Source organism: Eretmochelys imbricata, chromosome 27 (assembly GCF_965152235.1).
Source record: "Eretmochelys imbricata isolate rEreImb1 chromosome 27, rEreImb1.hap1, whole genome shotgun sequence".
NCBI lineage: Eukaryota > Metazoa > Chordata > Testudines > Cheloniidae > Eretmochelys > Eretmochelys imbricata.
The window spans coordinates 2,544,837-2,572,550 of record NC_135598.1 but is presented as its reverse complement, the minus strand read 5'-3'; positions in this window follow the sequence as shown (position 1 = coordinate 2,572,550).

Genomic DNA, 27,714 nt, shown 5'->3' with positions numbered 1-27,714 from the left:
AGTCTCTTAAAACAGATTTATCTATAATCAAATCAAAAACAACTTCCCAAACCTATAAAAAGAAGTTCATTGTTGGACCAAGACCTTGCATGTGACATTTCAATTCAGAGCAAAATGTTACAGTCAAATTACAGCTACTCAAACAGAAAAGGGAGATATTGAAAACGGAAAAAAGTTCCTTTCACAGGAGTTGTAGATATACTTGTAAAAGACACATTCCTAATCTTGATGTAATTCAGCCAAAACACTCTAAAATGGTGATCAGTCTGAATGTACAGCTGACTTGGTTCATGAACAGCACCTGAACCTTTGCTGTGTATCCTGCATACCCCGATTGAGAACCACTGCTTTTAGCACTCCGTTCAAAAGACTGTCAGGGTGCTCTACAACTACTCAGGCCATAGCTGGCTTAAAACCATTCTGATCTGCCCAAGCAAAACTTGCTGCTACTGATGTTTCAAAGTCTTAAAACAGCTGCTATCGTATTTATACCCTTCTTCATCTCCCCCCTTCGCCCCCATCCTTGCAATTGGACCACAAAATATATAGCTCTCATAGGTACAGCTTAGTTTCATTAGAAGGAAACAAAAACACACAACAACAACAAAAAAGAGTTGATCACCCCAAAACTACACCTCCTAGCCAGCCCCATATGTGCTATACTGCATTCAGAAATAAACCTTTTTCCAGCTTGCACCTTGAATTATTCCACTAAGCTTTATAGAAGTTATATCAAATGAATTTTGGGGAGAAAAGGACAGACTGTACGTACATCAGTCCTTCAGGAGGTCGCACCTTAGAGCGGAGAGTATGCAGCTGTGTACTTCCATATTTCCTGTCTAGGCACACAGAGAAGTCAGACAGCGCCTCTGTTGCTAAATCCAGGTTGGGAACAATCTCTTCTCTTCTTAGCCCAGGGGTTCTCAAACTAGGGGTCGGGACCCCTCAGGGGGACGCAAGGTTATCATGTGGGGGCTCACGAGCTGTCAGCCTTCACCCCAAAGCCCGCTTTGCCTCCAGCATTTATAATGGTGTTAAATATATAAAAAGTGTTTTTAATTTATAAGGGGAGGGTCACACTCAGAGGCATGCTATGTGCAAGGGGTCACCAGGACAAAAGTTTGAGAACCACTGTCTTAGCCTATCACCATTTTAACAGTTTTACATAAATGTAGTAAGATAAGGTGATTTAAGGCAGCTATTTGCAACCTCATTTTGGCGCTGCTGGTAGAATTTAAAATTTGGGGCCAAAAGGTCATGAGATCAAGTTCTCACACTGGGATTGGTACTTGCACCAAATGCTTGCAGGCTGTTTAGGAGAGTAGGGGTGGGGATGGGGAGAAGCAGGATAGATCTGATGAGGTTCAACAAGGACAAGTGCAGAGTCCTGCACTTAGGACGGAAGAATCCCATGCACCACTACAGACTAGGGACCGAGTGGCTAGGCAGCAGTTCTGCAGAAAGGGACCTAGGGGTTACAGTGGACGAGAAGCTGGATACAAGTCAACAGTGTGCCCTTGTTGCCAAGAAGGCTAACAGCATTTTGGGCTGTATAAGTAGGGGCATTGCCAGCAGATCAAGGGACGTGATTGTTCCCCTCTATTTGACCTATTTGACATTGGTGAGGCCTCATCTGGAGTACTGTGTCCAGTTTTGGGCCCCACACTACAAGGAGAATGTGGAAAAATTGGAAAGCATCCAGCGGAGGGCAACAAAAATCATTAGAGGACTGGAACACATGAGTTATGACGAGAGGCTGAGGGAACTGGGATTGTTTAGTCTGCGGAAGAGAAGAATGAGGGGGGATTTGATAGCTGCTTTCAACTACCTGAAAGGGGGTTCCAAAGAGGATGGATCTAGACTGTTCTCAGTGGTAGCAGATGACAGAATGAGGAGTAATGGTCTCAAGTCGCAGTGGGGGAGGTTTAGGTTGGATATTAGGAAAAACTTTTTCACTAGGAGGATGGTGAAGCACTAGAATGGGTTATCTAGGGAGGTGCTGGAATCTCCTTCCTTTGAGGTTTTTGAAGTCAGGCTTGACAAAGCCCTGGCTGGGATGATTTAGTTGGGGATTGGTCCTGCTTTGAGCAGGGGGTTGGACTAGATGACCTCCTGAGGTCCCTTCGAACCCTGATATTCTATGATTCTATGTGCTTCTATAAGTGCATCCTTGCAAGAAAGAAAATTAAAGGTCCACCTGCTTATTGCTGTTCTGATGAAAATTAGAGACTCCTTGGTATGTCTTGAAACCAAGAGAAAGTAACCCTGTGATTTGGGGCATATATTCTCTATCAAGCAAAAAAGCAAGTGCTAATGCTGAAGGCTGTGTTAACATTACCCAATCTTTGCACTACCAGTATATAACATATTCCCTCCAATGCCAAAACATATATATGAAAGTAAATTTTTTTCTACTTAGAAAAGGAAGAGATTGCATTACAACTAATTCAGAGATATTCAAGGCTTAAAGTCTATATGGCCATAATCTGATATTTATTTGGCATATGTACTGCTAGTTGGATTCTGCTTCCCCAGACCGCAGACAAGCTGCAGCTGGGTACTTATGGGGGACACGTCCTGAGTACCAATCCATTGTCGTCCCCCCCCATAATCTGATACAAATACTTAATGCCAACACAGAAGTTTCACCTCCAATGATGGCCAAAAATCCTATCTAGTTTAAAAAAGAATATCTAAAATTCTTTTTCCATCTATAAAACTATAGCTTTGCACAACAAAAACAGCTCAGATCTATGGACTAACTACTTGGAAAGATTTACAGTCTTGGTTCTTAGTAAAAAACAGCTCTGATAACAAAAGACATTTTACAATTACATTTTCTAGACTCCTGCACTTTTTGGCTCAGGAATATATACGCATTTAGTCTTAATGTGCGTCAGCTGCTTAAGTTTTCCATGCAATCCTTTCTGTCTGCTCACTAAGCAAGCCTTTTTCACATTTAAAACCTAAGGGAAAGATTTTCAAATAGAAGTTAGGCACTTAATTCCTATTGATTTTCACCGAGTTAGGTGCCTTTGAAAATCTTCCCCCAAATCTAGTATATGTTACTCCCTGCAACTTCCAACTTTTTGTACATTTTAAAAGTTAATTTTTAACAGCCCAGAGAATTAATTTGATAAAATAACCTCTAAGTTGTTGACAATTCAAATGATCAAGTTACTTCAACAACAGCTAAGTGGGGCTCTTTGGTTCACTTTGGAAAGTTTTCAAACTAGAAAAACTATTGTAGTATTGTAGCTGGCCCACACTCATCAGCTAAGGTCACTTTGAAAACTTACTTTTAAATAATAATTATGAAGAGCAAATTCAAAACAGCAAATTCAAGGCTGCCTTTTGAACTCTGCTACAAAAGAGCATGATCTATAAAAATAGCTTTGATAGGATTGATTTCACTAGACACATATTGTTAAAGCTTCCCTTTTACCTCTGTGATCACGACAGGCTGTTGTTGAAATTGCAGCACACTTGAAACCAAAATTCCACAAAGTAAGAGAAGCGGATTGGATTTTTTTAACAGAAAGAGAGGGGAAAGACAGAAGCAGCACAGAATTATTGCTAAAATTTACTCACATGGTTCACTGGTTCCTAGTGGAAAAAATATTAGACTCAATGCGAGGAGACGTCAAGTGTTGTACCAAAAGGACAAAGACAAGATACTCAAAATTATATTGTTGAATGTGTAGAAATAAAAATCTGTGAGCATCTATTTCAGCTAGGGTGAATATTAAAGTGCTCTTGAAAAAAAATATTAACAGAAGAAGCTAAAACACAAGAAAGTCGTTTTCCAGCACAATTATTGTTTGAGAACCTCCTAGCACAGCCCCCTTCCTCCTCCCCCTATATTGTGCAGACAAATTGCAATGCAAGTCAGAACAACTCCAGGGGGATACCATGGGTTTTCCTCTCATACTGGAGCCTGAAAACCTTTATGACAATGATCAGTAATGATGAGAAAAGCAAACTCCAGTCTCTTTCTAGCTCTAACCTCTCTCAACCAATTATTTCAGCAAAGTAGTTTAGGCAATAATATTTCATTAATCTTTTCCCTCCCCTCTAATTATAGCAGATATCTCAGACTCTGTGTGTGCAAGCATAGCTACTGGGAAGCAAAATGCAACCATGACAGAGACACAGAAACAAAGCTGTTGAAAAAAATAATGCCGATCTATCACCAAACCATGGCCAACCCACCAGCACCTCCACAGCCCAACAAATTCAACCCTCACCCAAAAGCACAATCTCTTTGCAACTGCAGGTTGCTTGATAGGTTTCTTTTAAGCACAACCACTCCTCCCCCAATTCAAATAAGAATTTAAATGATAAATATTTTTATTATCTAAAAACAACCAAAACAAAAAAGAAACCAAAACAAACTTGCACGCACTTCACCTGGTCTCACTGGGGCTTGAGCGTGAAAGCAAAAGGGGGACAGGATCCTAGCTGAAAGGACTGAATACCAACCCCAGAAAATAATGGGGAGCACTCAGAAGGAAAAATTGTTTTCCTAATCAGATGGCTTGCTCCATCAACACAAGAGTTTCCCCTCAATACTTCTGCCATGCTCACTCTGGATACATTAACTCCAGCTTGGCTCTCTACTGCTCTCAGAAGGTTCTTCCAATTTACTACTTTGGCTATGTCTATATTACGCCACTTTTAGCGACAGGGTTATGTCGCTCCAGCCACGTCACTAAAAGGCACGCAGTGTAGCCGCTGTTTGTCGGCTCTCCTGCTGACAAAAATCTTCCACCCCCAACAAGCAGTGTTAGCGTTGTAAGAGCTTTTCACACCGGTGCTTATCCTCAGCAACACTTTTGTCTTTCAGGGATGTGTGTCTGTGTGTGTATTTTAACACCTCTAAAGACAAAAGTTTTGTCATTCAGTTGCCAGTGTAGACATAGCCTTACATTCCTCCCCCATCTTTAACTAGCATTTAACTGGCATTAACTAGCTGAAGACTCTGTTCATAGCCCTACACTTTATCTATAACCCCCTTTTGTTAATAGGGTTCATAATAAATGCTCTAAAAGGGTTTTGAACAGTGTTGGATTTGGGCTATTTTCCAAACTATAGACATTTATAAGAGACAAGAGGATCCCCACTTTTGCCTTCCACCTCTTCAAAGAATCATAGAATATCAGGGTTGGAAGGGACCTCAGGAGGTCATCTAGTCCAACCCCCTGCTCACAGCAGCACCAGTCCCCAACTAAATCTTCCCCTCTCCCTTGTCAGTCCTCTCTCTGACAAGGGCCAACTCCCTGCATGAACCTCATCCATATGATCAGCAGGGTATTTACATGCCGTAGAGGGCCCTACCCCTGCCTGTCACCTGGGGGTCTCTGTCCATCCTGTAAATGCAGTCAGGGCACTAGCCCACTGGGGGGGCCTAAGCAGGAATATTTCCTCCCCCAATAAAATACATACTAATAATGAATGGGGAGGGCAAGGAATTGCTTAGTCTGCTTATGCCTACCACTGGCTCTGCTGAGCTGCATCCCCACAGCACCGGGGGCAACCAGGGAACCACTGGGAAGTTTAATATTTCAAAACTCACAGGACGGGAAGCAACTTGTAAACTACCCTGAGTCCCTGACACACACCTGATGTCCTCTCCTCACCCTCCCCCCTCAGCCCCACTGTCCCCCCCAACCCTGCCAGCCCCAGTACCCGCAACCAACTCCCCCAGCCCCAGTGCCGAGCAGCCAACCCCCCCACAGCCTCACTGCCCCCCCAGCCCTGCCAGCCCCAGTACCCCCAACCAACGTCTGCCAGCCCCAGTGCCCCCTGCCAGCCCCACTGCCCCGCCAACTCCCACCAGCCCCACTGCCCCCCCCACCAACCCCGCCAGCCCCAGTGCCCCCAACCAACCCCGCCAGCCCCACAGCCAACCCCCCGCCTCAATGCCCCCCCAACCCTGCCAGCTCCACTGCCCCCGCCAACCCCAGTGCCCCCAACCAACCCCCGCCAGCCCCAGTGCCCGCAGCCAACTCCCCCACCCTCGCCAGCGCCCCCCCAGCCCCAATGCCCCCAGCCAACCCCCCAGCCCCAGTGCTCAGCAGCCAACCCCCCGCCTCACTGCACCCCCACCCCCGCCAGCGTCCCCCAACCCACCCCCGCCAGCCCCAGTGCCTGCAGCCAACTCCCCCATCCCCGCCAGCGCCCCCCCAGCCCGCCCCCCCAGCCCCAGTGCTCAGCAGCCAACCCCCCCACCTCACTGCACCCCCACCCCCGCCAGCGTCCCCCAACCCACCCCCGCCAGCCCCAGTGCCTGCAGCCAACTCCCCCACCCCCGCCAGCGCCCCCCCAGCCCCAATGCCCCCAGCCAACCCCCCCAGCCCCAGTGCTCAGCAGCCAACCCCCCCACCTCACTGCACCCCCACCCCCGCCAGCGTCCCCCAACCCACCCCCGCCAGCCCCAGTGCCTGCAGCCAACTCCCCCACCCCCGCCAGCGCCCCCCCAGCCCCAATGCCCCCAGCCAACCCCCCCAGCCCCAGTGCTCAGCAGCCAACCCCCCCGCCTCACTGCACCCCCACCCCCGCCAGCGTCCCCCAACCCACCCCCGCCAGCCCCAGTGCCTGCAGCCAACTCCCCCACCCCCGCCAGCGCCCCCCCAGCCCCAATGCCCCCAGCCAACCCCCCCAGCCCCAGTGCTCAGCAGCCAACCCCCCCACCTCACTGCCCCCCCAACCCCGCCAGCCCCAGTACCCCCAGCCAACCCCCCCACCTCACTGCCCCCCCAACCCTGCCAGCGCCCCCCAACCCACCCCCGCCAGCCCCAGTACCCCCAGCCAACCCCCCCGCCTCACTGGCCCCGCCAGCCCCGGTGTCCGCCGCTCACTCGCTCGCCCCGCGCGGCTCCCGGGCACGGTCCGGGCGGGGTCTCTGGGCGGCCCGTGCCCGGGGAGGGGGCCGGGAGCCCCCCCGCATCGCTCCCCTCAGCCGGCCGGACCCCGGGCTCGGAGCCTCCTGGGGCCCCCCCGCCCGGGGAGGGCAGCGGGGCGCATGCGCAGCTGCCCGTCGGTCTGCAAGGGGGGGGCGGCGGCGCGGGGCGCGCGGCGCGCGTGGCTGGGCAGCAGTTGCCGGGCTCCAGTGGTTTGCACGCGCCGCGCCAGTTGCCCCCTACAAGGCGGTGTTTGCACGCGCGATGCCATTTGCGCGCACAGTGCAAGGCGTTTGCACGCGCTGTGCCATTTGCGCGCACAGTGCAAGGCGTTTGCACGCGCGATGGCAGTTGCGCGCACAGTGCAAGGCGTTTGCACGCGCGATGCCAGTTGCACGCTGTAAGCGCCTGGGTGACGCCAGTTGCACACGGATATCGGCTGCTCATCGCAAGTTGCTTGCCTGATGCTAGTTATATACTTTGTGAGGTGTTTCTCTCTGTTAATTTCATCCCATTGCTCTTCCTCATACCCCTTGCGCACCCCAATACAGCTGTTCCCCAGACTTGAAGGGTGTTCAACACATCCGTTCTCAATGCTGAGATAGGTATCGCCTCCCCTTAGTCATCACTGAAGGAAGCTATACATATTTAGCTCTTTTGACCTTCTAAATCAGCGGTTTTCAAACTTTTTTTTCATTTTCAGACCCCTAAAAAAGTTTAAATGGCGATGCGGACCCCTTTGGAAATCTTAGACACAGTGCGCAGTCCGCCGCGGGCCACGGAGCACAGGTTGAAAACCACTGTTCTAAATCATTCCCCCCCCAGCTCCCCACCACTTCTGAACTGCTCTTCTCCCAACGCCACCAGTTTGTCAGGATCTTTCTGGGGATAAGCGCTCAGAACTGAATGCAACGGGGTCTATTGTTCTGCTTTGAACATTCATTTCTGGTTAGATGTTGGCATCAAGATAGGATGACCAGATGTCCCGATTTTATACTGACAGTCCAGATTTTGGGGTCTTTTTCTTATATATATTACCTCCCACCCCATCCCGATTTTTCACATTTGCTGTCGGGTCACCCTAATCCGAGGTCTCCTGAAAGCAATTTATTTAAAACAACATTTTAAAAAAATGGGATTCCCCCCCCACTCCAAAATATATAAAACATTTTAAAAAGTAATTATTCTATAGCTTCCCTCTACTTCTCAGAGAGACAAGGTGCGGGAGGTAATCTCTTTTATTGGACCAACTTCTGTTAGTGAGAGACACAAGTTTTCCAGCTTGTCACAGAGCTTGTCTCCCTCACCAACAGAAGCTGGTCCAATAAAAGAGATTATCTCCCGCATTTTAGCTCTCTAATATCCTGGGACCCCCATGGCTACAGCTACACCGCATCTTTCTACTTATGACAGTTTGAAAACTAATTTGAAACAGCAATAATAATAATAACAAAACAGGACTAGTACCTTCTGCGCGGTTCCTTTCATCGGGAAGCTGACCCACACAGAAATACTGCCATGTCTGCAGAGGATAGAGGCAGCTGTTTAGCAGAGAATACCACACTTCAGGGCAGGAAGTGCAGAAGAATGCTATATCCAATTGAAATGACAGGCGTGGTGTAAGAAGGCAGAATGCAGAACCGACGTCCGAATTCTGCCAGGACACTGGAGTAATATTGGTAACTCCTTTCTTCAAAATGCTTATTACATCAATACGAGATACAAGTCTCATTTATACAGTCACACCCATTCATTTCACATTAATTTCAAGGCAATTTTTAAAATAAACTATCTTACTTAATGACAGGTTTCAGAGTAGCAGCCGTGTTAGTCTGTGTTCGCAAAAAGAAAAGGAGGACTTGTGGCACCTTAGAGACTAACCAATTTATTTGAGCATAAGCTTTCGTGAGCTACAGCTCACTTCATCAAATGCATCAAATAAATTGGTTAGTCTCTAAGGTGCCACAAGTACTCCTTTTCTTTTTATCTTACTTAAATAGCTGGTCAATTGTAATATTAAAAATTATGCGTCTAGAAAAAAAAAACCTTATCCAGGGATCTAAAAGCACTTTACAAAGATAAGGAAGTATCATTAATCCCATTTCACAGATGAGGAACCTGAGGTACAACATCTCACAGGGAGTCGGTATCTGAGGTGGGAATATAATCCACATTTCATAGTCCCCATTCTGCCCTTAAATCGGCTTCCTTGCAATGCTTTAAAACACAGGAAGCAAGCAGATCCTCCATAGGTGTACATTTTCACAGGTCCATTGACTTCAATGGAGTTAGGACAGTTTACACCAGCTGAGGATCTGTCCTCACATCTATAAATAAGCATTTGTCATATCCAGGAACTGTTCCCTCAAATAAATAATATGACATTTTAATCAATTTATAATTTTATAAGAAGGTGCAGTGTTTTCCTGGTGAATTTCTGGCCCCATTGAAGCCAATGACAAAACTCCCATTGACTTCAGTGGGGCCAGGATGTCACCTCTTGTGTTTAAATAAGGACTTTTGGTGGCAGAACTGTGGGGTTCAATTCTCAGCTCTAATGCTATGAAAGACAGAATCATAGAGACGTTGGGCTGGAAGGGGCCTCAGGAGGTCATCAAGCCAGCCCTCTGCACTGAGGCAGGACCAAGTAAACTAAGACCATCCCAGACAGGTATTGGTGTAACCGAAAGATAGCACAAATACCTCCCTTAGAAGCCTATATGACGTTGTAGGGAACATGGGAGACCATTTATAATATTAGTGATACTGATATATAAAATTGCAAGCAATCTGACCAGATATGCCATGTAAGGTATCTGTGAAAGTGTTATGATTTGCCAAGTATGAAGATCTAATTTATACGTTTGTATCACCTTTGTACTGTGAGTTATAGGTCTGTATGCTATATCTTGTAGTATTTTTGTTGCTGTCCTCTGGACTCTCTCCAATTTGTCCACATCTTTCCTAAAGTGTGGCACCCAGAATACACGGTACTCCAGCTGAGGCCTTACCAGTGCTGAGTAGACCAGGACAGTTACCTCCTGTGTTCCCACTAAGCTGCGCACCTGTGTGGCCACATAGCACACCATCAAGTGCCATGCATGCTTGCACATCCTCAGCGATGGCGGGACTGGAGAACAGCGGCAGGGGCTGCTGTGGAGCGGGGGGTAGGGGACCAGCTGGGGCTGGGCAGCTGGAGGGGAACCGGGCGGTGGGGAGCAGCGGCAACGCCGGCTCATGGGGAGGTGGCGGTGGTAGGGCACCTCTCCCCGCAGCAGGTAGGCTCAGTGCCAGGCGGGTCCCCACCCCACCCCGGAACTCGCGGGGCTGCTGCATAGCACCCTGCCCTCTGATTTTTGCATAACACCCTCACATCGTCCTCCCCCGGGCGGTGCTGCATTGCTGGGATGGGTATGATCTTCTCTCCCGGGCCCCTCGCTGAGAAGGAACCAGCGAGAGCAGAGGCTTGAAGTTGTGAATGGCTGTGAAGTGGCTGGGAGTTCAGGGTGGTAACAAAAGGGACCAGGAGACCGGTGACTGAGCCACCTGGGCTGTGCTTAGTGCAGCTGCAACCCCAAGTGAGCAGTGTGTTGGGATCCCCGGGGTGCAGCTTGGCACTGTGGGACCGCTGTGCCCCCTGAAGTCTCTCCAGCCTGGGCGGCCTCTCACAATGCCTTGCTAGTGACCAGCAGAAACCCCCTCCAGGCGCTGTGATCACTCAGCACCACAGCATGTGGAGTCCCACACCCAGCTAGATTGCATGAATGCTCCCAGAGCCACTCACGAATCACATAGAGAAAGGCACCAGCCAAGTCCCCCCAGCTCCCAGCACTGCACCCCAGAATATACCGTCTTGCGCTGCTCAAGATGAGCACTGTAGATTTACTAACTGGTTCACCACTTCATCAATGGAAAGTGGGCATACACCCGCCTTTGCACAATATGAAGAGATTTGCCACACACGTCATACACACTCACGGGTAAAGATAAACAGTAAAACAAATTTATTGACTACAGAATATAGATTTTAAGTTATATTAAGTGATAGGCAAAAAGTCAGAGTTAGTTACCAAAAGAAATAAAATATCAGCACGCAGACTAACCTCTCAGCCCTATTAGACTGGGCAACAACTAGACTAAGCAGTTTTTCTCACCCTACTGGATATTGCAGTTCATAGGACACAGATTTCACCCTTGAAATCTGGGTCAGTCCCCACAGTTGGCTTCAGAGTGTCCTTGTTGCTTGCAGTGTAGTGGGTGAAGGAGAAAGGCCCAGCGTGTGGCCATTGTGTCTGTTTTATACCCTCTGTCCATCTGCTTGGAAAACACAAGTCCAGACATGTCTGGGGACATTGCTGAGGCCCCAGACAAGGTTGAGCAATTCCTCTGGTATGGCCTCATGCAGGTGAGTCATTGCATTGTAGCTCCCTTGCTGGACAATGGCTGGTGATGGGTTGTTTGACATCCCGCCTGGGTGTTGGCGACTTTCCTTGCTGTTGCCTCTGGGGAGCCAATATCTGGCTGATTCCCCAATTTACAGCATGTTTTAGTGACCACCATACAACACACGTCTCATAACTTCATATGCATGAATGATACACATCTATGGATAGAGAAATGACTTTCAGCAGGTCAGAATGTTTCCCCTGATACCTTACAAGGCCTGCTTTATATGTGAGATCACGACTGTACAAAAAGGCGGAATATGGGGTTCCAGGACTCTGTCTCCCCCAAGGTATAGAATGTCACAAGTCACACGAACAACTTCTGGGTCTGCTTCAAAACCCTGGGCAGGCATGTGACTGGCACACACGAGGGAACCCAAGCTGGGAAACCTGGGCTCAGGGGCACTGGCTCTGGGGAGACAGTGGGCGACTTCTCTGGGCACAAAGACATGGGTCCGATTCTGGGCTACCAATGCTGTTTGCTCTCTGCAGAAGTGGAGGGAGGGTGCTGACATAGAATCATAGAATCATAGAATATCAGGGTTGGAAGTGACCTCAGGAGGTCATCTAGTCCAACCCCCTGCTCAAAAGCAGGACCCATACCCAATTAAATCATCCCAGCCAGGGCTTTGTCAAGCCTGACCTTAAAAACTTCTAAGGAAGGAGATTCCACCACCTACCTAGGCAACGCATTCCAGTGTTTCACCACCCTCCTAGTGAAAACGTTTTTCCTAATATCCAACCTAAACCTCCCCCACTGCAACTTGAGACCATTACTCCTTGTCCTGTCCTCTTCCACCACTGAGAATAGTCTAGAACCATCCTCTCTGGAACCACCTCTCAGGTAGTTGAAAGCAACTATCAAATCCCCCCTCATTCTTCTCTTCTGCAGACTAAACAATCCCAGTTCCCTCAGCCTCTCCTCATAAGTCATGTGTTCTAGACCCCTAATCATTTTTGTTGCCCTTCGCTGGACTCTCTCCAATTTATCCACATCCTTCTTGTAGTGTGGGGCCCAAAACTGGACACAGTACTCCAGATGAGGCCTCACCAATGTCGAATAGAGGGGAACGATCACGTCCCTCGATCTGCTCGCTATGCCCCTACTTATACATCCCAAAGCCTTGGAAACAAGCAGGGAGAACTGGAGGTTCTGGTGATGTCAAGGAACTATGATGTGATTGGAATCACAGAGACTTGGTGGGATAACTCACATGACTGGAGTACTGTCATGGATGGTTATAAACTGTTCAGGAAGGACAGGCAGGGCAGAAAAGGTGGGGGAGTAGCACTGTATGTAAGGGAGCAGTATGACTGCTCAGAGCTCCGGTACGAAACTGTAGAAAAACCTGAGTGTCTCTGGATTAAGTTTAGAAGTGTGTGCAACAAGAGTGATGTAGTGGTGGGAGTCTGCTATAGACCACCGGACCAGGGGGATGAGGTAGATGAGGCTTTCTTCCGGCAGCTCACGGAAGCTACTAGATCGCATGCCCTGATTCTCATGGGTGACTTTAATTTTCCTGATATCTGCTGGGAGAGCAATACTGCGGTGCATAGACAATCCAGGAAGTTTTTGGAAAGCGTAGGGGACAATTTCCTGGCGCAAGTGCTAGAGGAGCCAACTAGGGGGGGCGCTTTTCTTGACCTGCTGCTCACAAACCGGGTAGAATTAGTGGGGGAAGCAAAAGTGGATGGGAATCTGGGAGGCAGTGACCATGAGTTGGTTGAGTTCAGGATCCTGACGAAGGGAAGAAAGGTAAGCAGCAGGATACGGACCCTGGACTTCAGGAAAGCAGACTTCGACTCCCTCAGGGAACGGATGGCCAGGATCCCCTGGGGGACTAACTTGAAGGGGAAAGGAGTCCACGAGAGCTGGCTGTATTTCAAGGAATCCCTGTTGAGGTTACAGGGACAAACCATCCCAATGAGTCAAAAGAATAGTAAATACGGCAGGCGACCAGCTTGGCTTAATGGTGAAATCCTAGCGGATCTTAAACATAAAAAAGAAGCTTACAAGAAGTGGAAGGTTGGACATATGACCAGGGAAGAGTATAAAAATATTGCTCGGGCATGTAGGAATGAAATCAGGAGGGCCAAATCGCACCTGGAGCTGCAGCTAGCGAGAGATGTCAAGAGTAACAAGAAGGGTTTTTTCAGGTATGTTGGCAACAAGAAGAAAGCCAAGGAAAGTGTGGGCCCCTTACTGAATGAGGGAGGCAACCTAGTGACAGAGGATGTGGAAAAAGCTAATGTACTCAATGCTTTTTTTGCCTCTGTTTTCACTGACAAGGTCAGCTCCCAGACTGCTGCGCTGGGTATCACAAAATGGGGAAGAGATGGCCAGCCCTCTGTGGAGATAGAGGTGGTTAGGGACTATTTAGAAAAGCTGGACGTGCACAAGTCCATGGGGCCGGACGAGTTGCATCCGAGAGTGCTGAAGGAATTGGCGGCTGTGATTGCAGAGCCATTGGCCATTATCTTTGAAAACTCGTGGCGAAACGGGGAAGTCCCGGATGACTGGAAAAAGGCTAATGTAGTGCCAATCTTTAAAAAAGGGAAGAAGGAGGATCCTGGGAACTACAGGCCAGTCAGCCTCACCTCAGTCCCTGGAAAAATCATGGAGCAGGTCCTCAAAGAATCAATCCTGATGCACTTGCATGAGAGGAAAGTGATCAGGAACAGCCAGCATGGATTCACAAAGGGAAGGTCATGCCTGACTAATCTAATCGCCTTTTATGATGAGATTACTGGTTCTGTGGATGAAGGGAAAGCAGTGGATGTATTGTTTCTTGACTTTAGCAAAGCTTTTGACACGGTCTCCCACAGTATTCTTGTCAGCAAGTTAAGGAAGTATGGGCTGGATGAATGCACTATAAGGTGGGTAGAAAGCTGGCTAGATTGTCGGGCTCAACGGGTAGTGATCAATGGCTCCATGTCTAGTTGGCAGCCGGTATCAAGTGGAGTGCCCCAAGGGTCGGTCCTGGGGCCGGTTTTGTTCAATATCTTCATAAATGATCTGGAGGATGGTGTGGATTGCACTCTCAGCAAATTTGCGGATGATACTAAACTGGGAGGAGTGGTAGATACGCTGGAGGGCAGGGATAGGATACAGAAGGACCTAGACAAATTGGAGGATTGGGCCAAAAGAAATCTGATGAGGTTCAATAAGGATAAGTGCAGGGTCCTGCACTTAGGATGGAAGAATCCAATGCACCGCTACAGACTAGGGACCGAATGGCTAGGCAGCAGTTCTGCGGAAAAGGACCTAGGGGTGACAGTGGACGAGAAGCTGGATATGAGTCAGCAGTGTGCCCTTGTTGCCAAGAAGGCCAATGGCATTTTGGGATGTATAAGTAGGGGCATAGCGAGCAGATCGAGGGACGTGATCGTTCCCCTCTATTCGACATTGGTGAGGCCTCATCTGGAGTACTGTGTCCAGTTTTGGGCCCCACACTACAAGAAGGATGTGGATAAATTGGAGAGAGTCCATGATTAGGGGTCTAGAACACATGACTTATGAGGAGAGGCTGAGGGAGCTGGGATTGTTTAGTCTGCAGAAGAGAAGAATGAGGGGGGATTTGATAGCTGCTTTCAACTACCTGAAAGGGGGTTCCAAAGAGGATGGCTCTAGACTGTTCTCAATGGTAGCAGATGACAGAACGAGGAGTAATGGTCTCAAGTTGCAGTGGGGGAGGTTTAGATTGGATATTAGGAAAAACTTTTTCACTAAGAGGGTGGTGAAACACTGGAATGCGTTACCTAGGGAGGTGGTAGAATCTCCTTCCTTAGAGGTTTTTAAGGTCAGGCTTGACAAAGCCCTGGCTGGGATGATTTAACTGGGAATTGGTCCTGCTTCGAGCAGGGGGTTGGACTAGATGACCTTCAGGGGTCCCTTCCAACCCTGATATTCTATGATTCTATGATTCTATGAAATGCCATTGGCCTTCTTGGCAACAAGGGCACACTGCTGGCTCATAGCCAGCTTCTCGTCCACTGTCACCCCTAGGTCCTTTTCCGCAGAACTGCTGCCTAGCCATTCGGTCCCTAGTCTGTAGCTGTGCATTGGGTTCTTCCGTCCTAAGTGCAGGACCCTGCACTTATCCTTATTGAACCTCATCAGATTTCTTTTGGCCCAATCCTCCAATTTGTCTAGGTCCCTCTGTATCCTATCCCTGCCCTCCAGCGTATCTACCACTCCTCCCAGTTTAGTATCATCCGCAAATTTGCTGAGAGTGCAATCCACACCATCCTCCAGATCATTTATGAAGATATTGAACAAAACCGGCCCCAGGACCGACCCCTGGGGCACTCCACTTGACACCGGCTGCCAACTAGACATGGAACCATTGATCACTACCCGTTGAGCCCGACAATCTAGCCAACTTTCTACCCACCTTATAGTGCATTCATCCAGCCCATACTTCTTTAACTTGCTGACAAGAATACTGTGGGAGACCGTGTCAAAAGCTTTGCTAAAGTCAAGAAACAATACATCCACTGCTTTCCCTTCATCCACAGAACCAGTAATCTCATCATAAAGACATAGCTAGGGATGATTTTTTTTAAAGCAAAATTTTAATTGCACTTCAGTTCTGGACATTGCATTGTTCCCTAGACCATCTTTCTTCTTCTTTTAAAGCTCACGCAGTTCCTTAGAGAGACACCCTGGCTGGTAGCGAGTACTTTTAAAACAAAAGTTGCTATAAAGCGATCAATCCGCTTTATCAGGTATTTGGCTGCAACACAGTCTAAAAAGAAATGATCAATCGCCTGCTGCTTCTCCAAAAAACCAGCAGCTATTTTCTGTGTAGGGTTTAGTAGCACAAGTCTGTACTTTTCTAAAACCATGTAATTAGGGTTTGTTTTTTTTAAAAAAAAAAGATGAAGAATTAAAAGAAAAAAAGAAACTGAAGATGCCCTTTGCTGCACAGTTGCAAGTTGCCACTTGGAAACTATTTAAGGGTTAATCTTCAAGAGTCTGGATCAGGGATGGCCAAACTTACTGACCCTCTGATCCACACACGACAATCTTCAAAAGTTCGAGAGCTGGGGCACGTCTGTGGCGGGGTTAGGGGCTTCTGCCCTGCAGGGTCAGGAGGCCTCAGGCTGAAGCCCCTCGCCCCCGCCCCTGCTGCAGGGCTGAAGCCCCAAGCCATAGGCACCAACTTTTCCCAGCACTGGTGGGTACTCGAACCTCCCCCGCTGCCCCGGCCCCACCCCGACTCCACCCTGCCCCACCCCTGCCCCCATTCCCAGCCCTTCTCCAAAGTCCCCGCCCCCTCCCTGCCCCTATTGGACTCCTTTTCCAAATCCCTGCCCCAGCCCCGCCTCTTCCCCGAGCATGCCACATTCCCCCTCCTCCACCCTCCAACCCAGGTGTTTCACAGCAGCAAGCGCTGGGAGCGAGGGGGAGAAGCGGGGACACTGCGCGCTCAGGGGAGGAGGCGGCGTGCAGGCGGAGGTGAGCTGGGGCGGTGGGGTGGGGTGGGGAGCTGCCGGTGGGTGCAGAGCACCCACCAAGTTTTCCCGATGGGTGCTCCAGCCCCGAAGCACCCAGGGAGTCGGCACCTATGCCCCGAGCTCCCCAAAACAGTCTGGTAGGCAGAGAATGGGGGGAAGAAGGCATGGGGGGCTCAGAGAGCCACACTTCTACTGTAAAAGAGCCACATGCAGCTCACCAGTCATAGTTTGGCCACCCCTGGTCTAGATAAACATCTTGCACATCAAAGAAAGTGGTTTCTTTTGAATTTTTGCATGGAAAGCCTGATCTTTGTGGGTACATATATTGTTTGATTTTGACTCTTTAAACTTTGCTCAAAACACTTCCTAAATAAATGGGTTTGGTATTAATCTATTTGCCTCAGCTGGAGTACTGTGTCCAGTTCTGGGTGCCACATTTCAGGAAAGATGTGGACAAATTGAAAAAAGTCCAGAGAAGAGCAACAAAAATGATTAAAGATAGATAAGATCTAGAAAACATGTCCTATGAGGAAAGATTGAAAAAAATGGGTTTGTTTAGCCGGGAGAAGAGAAGACTGAGGGGGGACATAACAGTTTTCAAGTACACAAAAATTATTACAAGGAGGAGGGAGGTAAATTGTTTTCATTAACCTCTGAGGACAGGACAAGAAGAAATGGTCTTAAATTGCAGCAAGGGAGGTTTAGGTTGGACGCTCGGAGAATCTTCCTCACCATCAGCTTAGGTAAGTACTTGAACAAATTCCCTGGGGAGGTTGTGCAATCTTCATCATTGGAATTTTTAAGAACAGGTTAGACAAACACCTGTCACGAACGGCCTAGTTATTACATAGTCCTGCTTTGTGTGCAGGGGACTGGAGTAGATGACCTGTTGAGATCCCTTCCAGTCCTATGATTCTATGATTCTTCTTTGCACTTTTCAGAGTAACAGCCGTGTTAGTCTGTATTTGCAAAAAGAAAAGGAGTACTTGTGGCACCTTAGAGACTAACCAATTTATTTGAGCATGAGCTTTCGTGAGCTACAGCATCCGATGAAGTGAGCTGTAGCTCACGAAAGCTCATGCTCAAATAAATTGGTTAGTCTCTAAGGTGCCACAAGTCCTCCTTTTCTTTCTTTGCACTTATCTCTATTAAATTTCATCTTGTTGATTTTAGACCAATCCTCCAATATGTCAAGTTTGTTTTGAATTCTAATCCTGTCCTCAAAAGTGTGTGCAACCCCTGTCAGCTTGGTGCCATCTTCAAATTTTATAAATATACTCTCCACTCCATTATCCAAGTCATTAATTAAAATACTGAATATTACTGGACCAAGAACTGACCCCTCTGGGAACCCACTAGATATAACCTCCCAGTTTCACAGCGAACCACTGATAACTACTCTTTGAGTACGGTCTTTCAACTGGTTATGCACCCACCTTGTAGTGATTTCATCTAGACAACGTGTCCCTAGTTTGCTTATGAGACTGTCATGTGAAACTGTGTCAAAAGCCTCACTAAAATCAACATATATGACGCCTACTGGTTCCTCCCTATCCACTAGGCCAGTGACTCCGTCAAAGAAGGAAATAAGCTTGGTTTGGCCTGATTTGTTTTTGACAAATCCATGCTGGCTATTCCTTATAACCCTATAATCGTCTAGGTGCTTACAAACTGATTGTTTAATAATTTGCTCCAGTATCTTTCTCGGTATTGAAGTTAAGCTGACTGGTTTTTAATTCCTGGGTCCTCTTTATTCCCCCTTTTAAAGATACGTACTGTGTTTTGCCTTCTCCAATCCTCTGGGATCTCATCTGTCCTCCATGAATTCTCAAAGATAATTGCTGACGGTCCCATGATTTTTTCAGCTAGTTCCTTAAGTCCCCTAGGATAAATTTCATCAGGCCCTGCCGACTTTAATACATCTAACTTATCTAAATATTCTTTAACCTGTTCTGTCCCTATTTTGGCTTGCCTTCCTTCCCCCTTGTTGTTAATATTAACTGTGTTGAGTAACATTTTTAACCCTTTTAGTAATTTGATCTAAACCGCAACAGGATGGGGCAAAAGGGGCAGCTGTCCCGGGGCCGGCGCGGAGCTGCCAGGAGCTCTGGGCCGTTTTAAATCACCACCAGAGCCCCGGGCGGCGTGGGCCAGGCAGTGCAAATGGGCTGGCTGGGGGAGGCTGACCCCCCCAGCCCCGCCCCTTCCACCAAGGCCCCACCCCTTCCACTTGAAGCTCCGTCCCTTCCGGGGGCCCAGAGCCAGGCCCCTGTACTGGTAAGTGTTTCATATTACTTTCACTCCTGGAGCCAGTGGATATGAAGAATGTGGTGTGTGGACTTGAGGTCAGGGTGGGGAGAGCTACAGATCAGATGAGGAGACAGAAGTACTGGGCAAAGAGACTGGGACTGGAATGAGAAGCTGAGGACTGGAGACTAAGACTGGATAGGCAAGGAGAACAGGATTGGGATGAGGAACCAGGGGTGGGGAAGAGACAGTACTGGGACAAGCACCGGTTGGAGGGGGTGAGGCAGAAGGTGTCAAGGTCAATGGGAATGAGCAGAAGGGTATGTGTGCATCTCATGGGGTTGCTGGCCCCTTTAAGGGGTGTCTGGACTCGGCCTGCCTGTGGTTACCTTATTTAAGGAGCCCATTGGGCAGTTTATTGGACAATAAGCACCCGGATCTGATCAAAGGCCATCAGGGTACAGTGACAGGAGATGCTGAGAAGGAGACAAGCTCTTGGAAGAGAGAGGAGCTCCCAGAGAGCGCAGGTGCCGAGGAGCAGGACTGTGTGAGTCCAAGGGACAGGCTTTAGTTCAAGGCTCTTTGGCTTTAATAAGGCAGAACCCCAGCAAGGGGGTTTTGTGTTACATCAGTCAGTTAAGCCAGTAGATAAACTGGTGGACCTGGGAGCCCAACTGCAGGTGAGGAAGGACTTACTGCCAAAACATCTCAGTACGTTCCCACAGGTCTCTGGAGTAGGCAGAGTATTTCCTCCTCAAACCAAGCAGATAGTCCCATTTCTTCTGTCTCTCTTTTGGGTCAGAGAGGCTCTGTCTCAAGATTTGGGTTTCGCTTGGCTCCTCCAAACATCTGCTCCTTTAAGTGTTTCTTCTCATCCTCCATCTGTTCCAGTGGGGTCCTGAGACTGAGCGCCTGGAGCTAGAGAATGTCAAGTCTACCTTAGAGCAGCAGGTTGCCAAGATGGTGAAACAGCTGGAGGCGAACGCTAATGAACTCCCGACAGTAGCCTTTGAGGCAGTCACCCTACGCATTCTGGCAGAAGAGGCAGTGCTGAGTAGGAGTGTGGGACCAGGGCGCTGCAGCCATGTCAAGACATGCAATAAGATGGTGAGCGCAGAAATGGATTACCAGGAGGCGTGTGTTGATACACTGGGGTTGACTGACATGCTAGGCCTCCAGAAAGGCTTTCTGAGAGGAGCAGTCGACTGTTTGACGAAGGACTGGGTGTCCCATGGCACAGACGCCAAGGTCCTATGCACAACAGAAGCTGTGATAATGGCAACAGCTGACTTAGCTACACAGCAGACCTCTACAGTAAGAGACTGGTGCGAGCTGGAGGAGAAGGCTGTTACGGCTGATAGGAACCAGGCTGAAATCTTGGAACTGCAGATGCAATTGGCTGAGTATTGGCAGGAGCTGGAAGTGATGTGCTCTTCTTGGGAAAGGCTCATAGTGCAGGCTGTAAAGCAAGAGCAGGAGCTGACGCTCCTCAACGCTGAAAAAGAGACCTGGGAACAGGAGTGTTTGCTGCTGCCCAGGGAGCTGACTAAGCTCCAGCCAGGGTTGAAGTCCCACATGGCTAAGAATGAAGAGCTGGAACCATGCAGGGCAAGGTCACTACGACAGGGAGATGGCTTGAGCAAGGAGGGACATCAGCCGGCTGAAGCTAAAAGCTGCCCTGCCATGGGTCTAAAAACCCAAGATCACGATGCTGCTGCAAGGCCAAGCAGCAACTGGACCCCTGCTACAAAGAAGGGGTTTAGTCCAAGGAAAGAGGAAGATCTGTACAGTACTATGGTCCAGAATATCATTCCAAATGTACTGTGAGTTGGGGAAGTGCAGAAACGGGGGTGGCTGTATGGAGTGGTTAGAGCTGTAGGAAAAAGGGTACAGTCTTTACTGTTTGGAGGTTGGGCTTGGACAAAGACGTTTTCAGTTCTGATGGCAGCCCTCATGTTTGTATCCAGGGAGGCTCCCCCAAGAGCCCAAGCAGTGGTCAGTTCAACCAGGGTGAAAGTCAGTGCTGTTGACTGCAACAGAAGTAGCTGGGTTACTAGATATTCGGACATTGCACGGGCAGCCTTCGTTCTGGCATTTCCTGACTTCTGAGTGGGGGACTTTCAAATTGGATGCTGTTCTTTTAACAGAGTTTTTTGTGTGTAATTGGGATACACCTCACATAGATGTTGTGAAGTTTAATTTATTAACATTTGTGATCCTCACATGACAGTTGCTGTGGAAGAGAAAAATATGACTATACATTTTATATTTTATCTGAAAAAGGGGCCTTGCCCAAATACACATTTATCACTAGCTAGCCTCTCTAATGATACTTTGATAAGATGCTTTTGACCTGAGTCTCTCGAAGTGCTTACCAAGGCAGGCAAGTATTATCGCCATTTGACAGATAGGAAACTGAAGGGCAGTGACTTGACTTAAGCTTTGTCTTCACCATTTTTTTTACCATGTGATAACTAAAACATGGTAACATCCTCGTGTGGACACGGCAGTTGTCCTTGTCATATGTCAGCTGCTCGAGGCGAGCCCTGCTGTTTACCTTGACCTGTTAACACTTGTGAAAATGACATTACTGCCTTGCCCACACTAGGATGTCACCATGTGTTATTGCTGGGTCTTAGCTTACATGTGATGAAAAAATGATCTTTTATCCCAGGTGTGGACACCCTTAAAGACTCCACCATGTCCCTGGCAACTTGGTCCAGTGGTTCATTGTTCCTGATAGAAAAGGGGTGTATAGGAGACATTATGGGCAAGGGGTTTGTAATAATATTGTAGCAATCCAGCATGCCTGGAGAAATCGAGGGGGGTTATCAATGTCTCACGTTTGTGGAGAATCCTTTGGCAGGAAGATCTGGGCTGGCGAAATGCATTTTTAGACACGAATTTTATGACTTGAGGACACTACCTGGCGGAGGAGGGGGGCATTTAGCTCTTTGATGTGCTAGAACTTGCTTTGTTACTGGACCAGAAAACAATCATTTGTATTTAATATGATCCTATAAAGGACACGTGTCCGCAGCTAGCGTTGGATGCTGCAGGGAGCCCAGGGCAGGAAGGGTACATTTGAACGTAAATCTGTAGCTGACAAAACCTTTTGTGGCTAATGCTGAAAAGGCTGTTGTAATGGGGTAGTCTGCCCCTTTAAGGGCCGGGGGTCTGGGGCCAACCAGCCCTGTTCGGAGGCAGAGCCCCTTTAGGAACAGGTGTTTGGGCCCGGGAGAGGGGACCATCAGACCCAGCTCAGAAGGAGTCAGTTGCTTCCTATAAAGGTCTTGGGGACTGAACCTGTGTCTCCCCCCATCCCCTGGTGAGTGCCCTGACCAGCTGGACTCTCTCCTCGGCCCACTGCATATTTAATCATTTATCCCCAGTGGAGCAGCTTCCACTGGAGAGACTGAGGGAGCCCCCATCGCAATATCCCAGAGCTCAGTGACCAGGGCACTCTCGTGATGGGGGGAGACCCCTATTCAAGCCCATCTCCATGATCTCCAGGGGGTGTCAAGAGCTGAGAAGAGGATGGTCAGGCCTAGTGCTTGGAGCAGCAGCTGTCAGGCCTAGTGGTCGGGCCGGGGACAGTAGCCATGGGTCAGAGCAGGAATCAGGAACGGGGCTGGAACAAGGCTGGAGCAGGAGCAGTCTGCCAGCACCACCACGTGGTCGGGGATACTCCCGGCGAGGTAGCGACACTGAGCAGACTGGAGTGGGCTGCTCTGTATCCCTGGCGTTGGGGTCACGGGCTTAGACCTGCACCTGTGGCTTGGCTGAGCCCTGGCTCGTTGACGTGGAGCCCTGGCAGAGGGGAGACTGATCAGCTCAGCAGCACTCTTCAGGCTCAGAGCTGACTCACTGCAGCGGGGATTGAACCTGGGTCTCCGGCACCCCGGGCGCGCCCCACAAACCTGACGTTTAGCATGACCACCAACTCTTCACCAGCATGGCGGCAAACACCAGCTCCGATAGATGGTTCACGGCTTGGAATCCCAAGCAGAGGTTGGCACCTCTCTCGGACCCAGAGTAAGGCACTTGCCTCCCTTTGAGGGATGGGGCTATGGCCACACTCTTCCTCTGGGCATTTCCTGCTGGCTAGCTTTGGCAGCTCCCCATTCAGCATGCTGGCTGTGGTGGATCCCTTCTTTGGGTGCCTGTCTCTGCCCAGGCATTATGTAGGGAGCCTGGGGGCCTAACTCTGGGCTGTGGACTCCACTGGGAGGCAAGGACCTAGGTCCCTTTTTGGATCTAGCCCTTAGGCCCCTGTTGTAGGAGTGGAGAGAGAAGAGATGCCAGAGGTGGGTTTTCAAACGCACTCACTGTGAAGCAAATGGCAAAACTCCCATTGACTCCAATGGAAGCAGAGACTGGCAAGGCTGCTCTTTGGAAAGTCCCACCCCATGTTCTTCCGCAGAGAGCAAGTCCTGCCCGGATGCCTCCCAGTGAACTGAGTTCTGTCTCCAGCACATAAACTCCCAGCACTCAGCTGGGCAGATCCTCGAATCCATGTGGGGCCCACTGCATGGCTACAAGGATCCATCTCCTGGGCCAGGGCCTTAGAAAACTCTCCTGCAGTCAGATCCATGCAGGCAAAAACTCCCCAGACTTCAGTGGGAGCTGTGCCGGTGGGCAGAGTGCACACGTATGTAATGACTAGCCCCAGGACTCGGATTCGATAGGGAAGGGAGAATCTTGTGCTGCGAGCAGAAAGGAGAGCTGGGTTGTGGATAACTTATCAGACGGATTTTGGTATCTTTAGGCATGGATACATTGCTGCCCATTATTAACCCTGTGTGTCTGAGAACCATTCTGGCGGTGACCGCCCCCCATCTCTCCAGGCCTAGCAGCAGCGACTCAAATCATAGAATCATAGAATCATAGAATATCAGGGTTGGAAGGGACCTCAGGAGGTCATCTAGTCCAACCCCCTGCTCAAAGCAGGACCAATCCCCAATTAAATCATCCCAGCCAGGGCTTTGTCAAGCCTGACCTTAAAAACTTCTAAGGAAGGAGATTCTACCACCTCCCTAGGTAACGCATTCCAGTGTTTCACCACCCTCCTAGTGAAAAAGTTTTTTCTAATATCCAACCTAAACCTCCCCCACTGCAACTTGAGACCATTACTCCTTGTCCTGTCCTCTTCTACCACTGAGAATAGTCTAGAACCATCCTCTCTGGAACCACCTCTCAGGTAGTTGAAAGCAGCTATCAAATCCCCCCTCATTCTTCTCTTCTGCAGACTAAACAATCCCAGTTCCCTCAGCCTCTCCTCATAAGTCATGTGTTCCAGACCCCTAATCATTTTTGTTGCCCTTCGCTGGACTCTCTCCAATTTATCCACATCCTTCTTGTAGTGAGGGCCCAAAACTGGACACAGTACTCCAGATGAGGCCTCACCAATGTCGAATAGAGGGGGACGATCACGTCCCTCGATCTGCTCGCTATGCCCCTACTTATACATCCCAAAATGCCATTGGCCTTCTTGGCAACAAGGGCACACTGCTGACTCATATCCAGCTTCTCGTCCACTGTCACCCCTAGGTCCTTTTCCGCAGAACTGCTGCCTAGCCATTCGGTCCCTAGTCTGTAGCTGTGCATTGGGTTCTTCCGTCCTAAGTGCAGGACTCTGCACTTATCCTTATTGAACCTCATCAGATTTCTTTTGGCCCAATCCTCCAATTTGTCTAGGTCCCTCTGTATCCTATCCCTGCCCTCCAGCGTATCTACCACTCCTCCCAGTTTAGTATCATCCGCAAATTTGCTGAGAGTGCAATCCACACCATCCTCCAGATCATTTATGAAGATATTGAACAAAACCGGCCCCAGGACCGAGCCCTGGGGCACTCCACTTGACACCGGCTGCCAACTAGACATGGAACCATTGATCACTACCCGTTGAGCCCGACAATCTAGCCAACTTTCTACCCACCTTAAATGCACCGATTTGTTGGTAGTACAAGAATTGCAGCAGCGTGGGAACAAGGTCCAGTCGTACCCAGGGTGCGAAGGAATCGTGCTGCTGAGTGCTCCAGAAGGAGGTGAAAACCTCGCCTCAATGCCCCTGCCATGAGGGGATGGCAACTGTGCAAGGGAGCTATGGGTCCTGGTCCAGTCCCAGGGATGCCCCATATGCCATCCACAGCCACAGAGTCACGGATGCAGAGACACGGGCAGAAGGGAGCATTGTGATCATCAGTCTGCCCTCCTGGGTGACACAGGTCAGAGACCTGCCCTGAATTAATACCTGGTTGAACTAGAGCAGATCCAGTCTTGATTTAACACTTTCTAGTGCTGGAGAAGCTCTTGGGATGTCGTTCCAAAGGTTAATTATCCTCCCTGTTAAAAATGTGCCTTATTTCTAGTCTGGATTTGTCTTGCTTCGACTTCCAGCCATTGGCTCATGTTATCCCTTTGTCTGCTGGACTGAAGAGCCCTTTGCCACATTTCCGTTCCCCACACAGGTACTTACAGGCTGTGCTCAAGTCGCCCATTAGCCCTCTCCTTGTTAAACTAACCAGTGAGCTCCTTAAGTCTATAGCAAGCTAAGCATTTGTTCACATCCTTTAATCATTCTTGTGGCTCTTCGCTGACCCGTCCCCAATTTATCAACATCCTTCACCAGAACTGGACACAGGATCCCAGCAACAGTCACACCAGTGCCAGATACAGAGATAAAATAACCGCTCGGCTCTTACTTGATTCCCTTGTTCATGTTTCCCAGGGTGGCATTAGCTCTTTTGGCCACAGCGTCGCACTGGGAACTCGTGGTCAGCTCATTATCTACCACGATTCCCAAATCTTGTTCAGAGTCGCAGCTTCGCAGGATAGAGTCCCCCACCCTGTACATACGGCCGACAGCCCTTGTTCCTAGGGGGGACATTTACATTTGGGCAGTCTGAACTGCGATGTGTTTGCTCTTCCCCGCCTACCAAGCAATCCAGCTCACTCTGTATCAGTGACCTTGGCCTTTTCATGGTTTACCATTCCCCCAATTTTGTGTCATCTGCATATTTTCTCAGCAATGATTTTATATTTTTTTCAGGTCATTGATAAAAATCTTAAATAGCTTGGGGCAGGGGTTCTCCACCTTTTTCTTCCCAAGGCCCTCCCAAGATGCTATAAAAACTCCATGGCGCACCTGTGTCACAACAACTGGTTTTCTGCATATAAAAGTCAGGGATGGCGTTGGGGATAGCGAACAGGGCAATTGCCTGGGACCCCATGCCAGAGGCCCCCCTGCGAAGCTAAGTTGCTCCAGCTTTGGCTTCAGCTTTGGGTGGCAGGGCTCAGAGCCATGGGCTTCGGCTTTCTGCCCTGAGACCCAGCGAGTCTCATGCTGGCTGTGCTTGGAGGAGACCCTGAAACCTGCTCACGGTCCCTTGGGAGCCCCGGACTTTGGTGAGAACCACTGGCGTAAGGCCAAGAACCGATCTTTGAGGGACCCCACTAGAAACACACCCGTAGAATGTGAGACCTATCAGTTAGCCAGTTTTTAATCCATGTAATGGTGCCATGTTGATTTTGTATTGTTCTAGTTTCTTAGGATACTGTGCAGTACCAAGTCAAACGCCTAACAGAAGTTCAAGTATATTACATCAGCACTATTACCTTTATCTACCCAACTTGTAATGTCACCAAAAGATATCAAGTTAGTTTGACAGGAGCTCTTTCCCATAAACTCACATTGGTGGGCATTAATTATATTACCCTTGTTTAATTCTTTACTAATCGAGGACTGGATGAGCCTTCTATTATTTTGCTGGGGGTCAGTGTCAGGCTGACAGGCCTATAACTACCTAGGTTGTCCCATTTATCTTTTTCAAATATTGGCACGTTAGCTTTCTTCCAGTCCTCTAGAACGTCCCCTGGGTTCCAAGACTGACAGAAAATCAACATTAATGGTTCAGAAAGCTCCTAAGCCAGCTCTTTCAAAATTCTTGATTGCAAGTTATCCAAACCTGCTGATTTAAAGATGTCTAACTTTAGTAGCTGCTGTTTAACATCTTCCTGAATTACTGCTGGAATGGAAAGGTTTTCATCATCACCATGTGATGTGACCGTGTCATCTGGCTTTTCCTCAACTGCGGAACAGGAACATTTATGCTAACATGTGCTCCCTATCTAAGTAATAGACCACATTTCCCAGAACCAGCAACAGAATCTAGGTACCCTGAGACTGGTAACCACTAGATTAGACCATTCCCTATTCCCCAGCAATAGAACCCAGGAATCTGGAGCCCCAGGCCTTGCTGTAACCAGTAGATCACATTGCCCCCGATTCTCCAGACTGGGACTATAACCTGAGTCCTGCCATCCCTGCCTGGCTCTCGACCACACTCCCCTCCCTTAAGAATGCCACCAGCATCCCCCAGGCCGGTGCGTCTAGCCCAGCCAGGTTTGTCTGAGTCTCCGTGTCCAGTGAGTGAGGCTGAGGAGGGTGTGTGAGAGGAAAGCCCCTTTGGAGGCCTAGCGACTGGGGAAAGCGCAGTGCTGGCCACCATGACACAGGCTGAAGCAACGCGGTCTCTTTGTTTACTTCCTCCACTGTGATTTCCTCGCGGTCTATATATAGCTCAGGGCCACAGCTTGCGCGGCCAGCTCCAGGCTGCCATCAGATCTGCTTCCATTGCTCCAGCCAGGCTGCAGGCGCA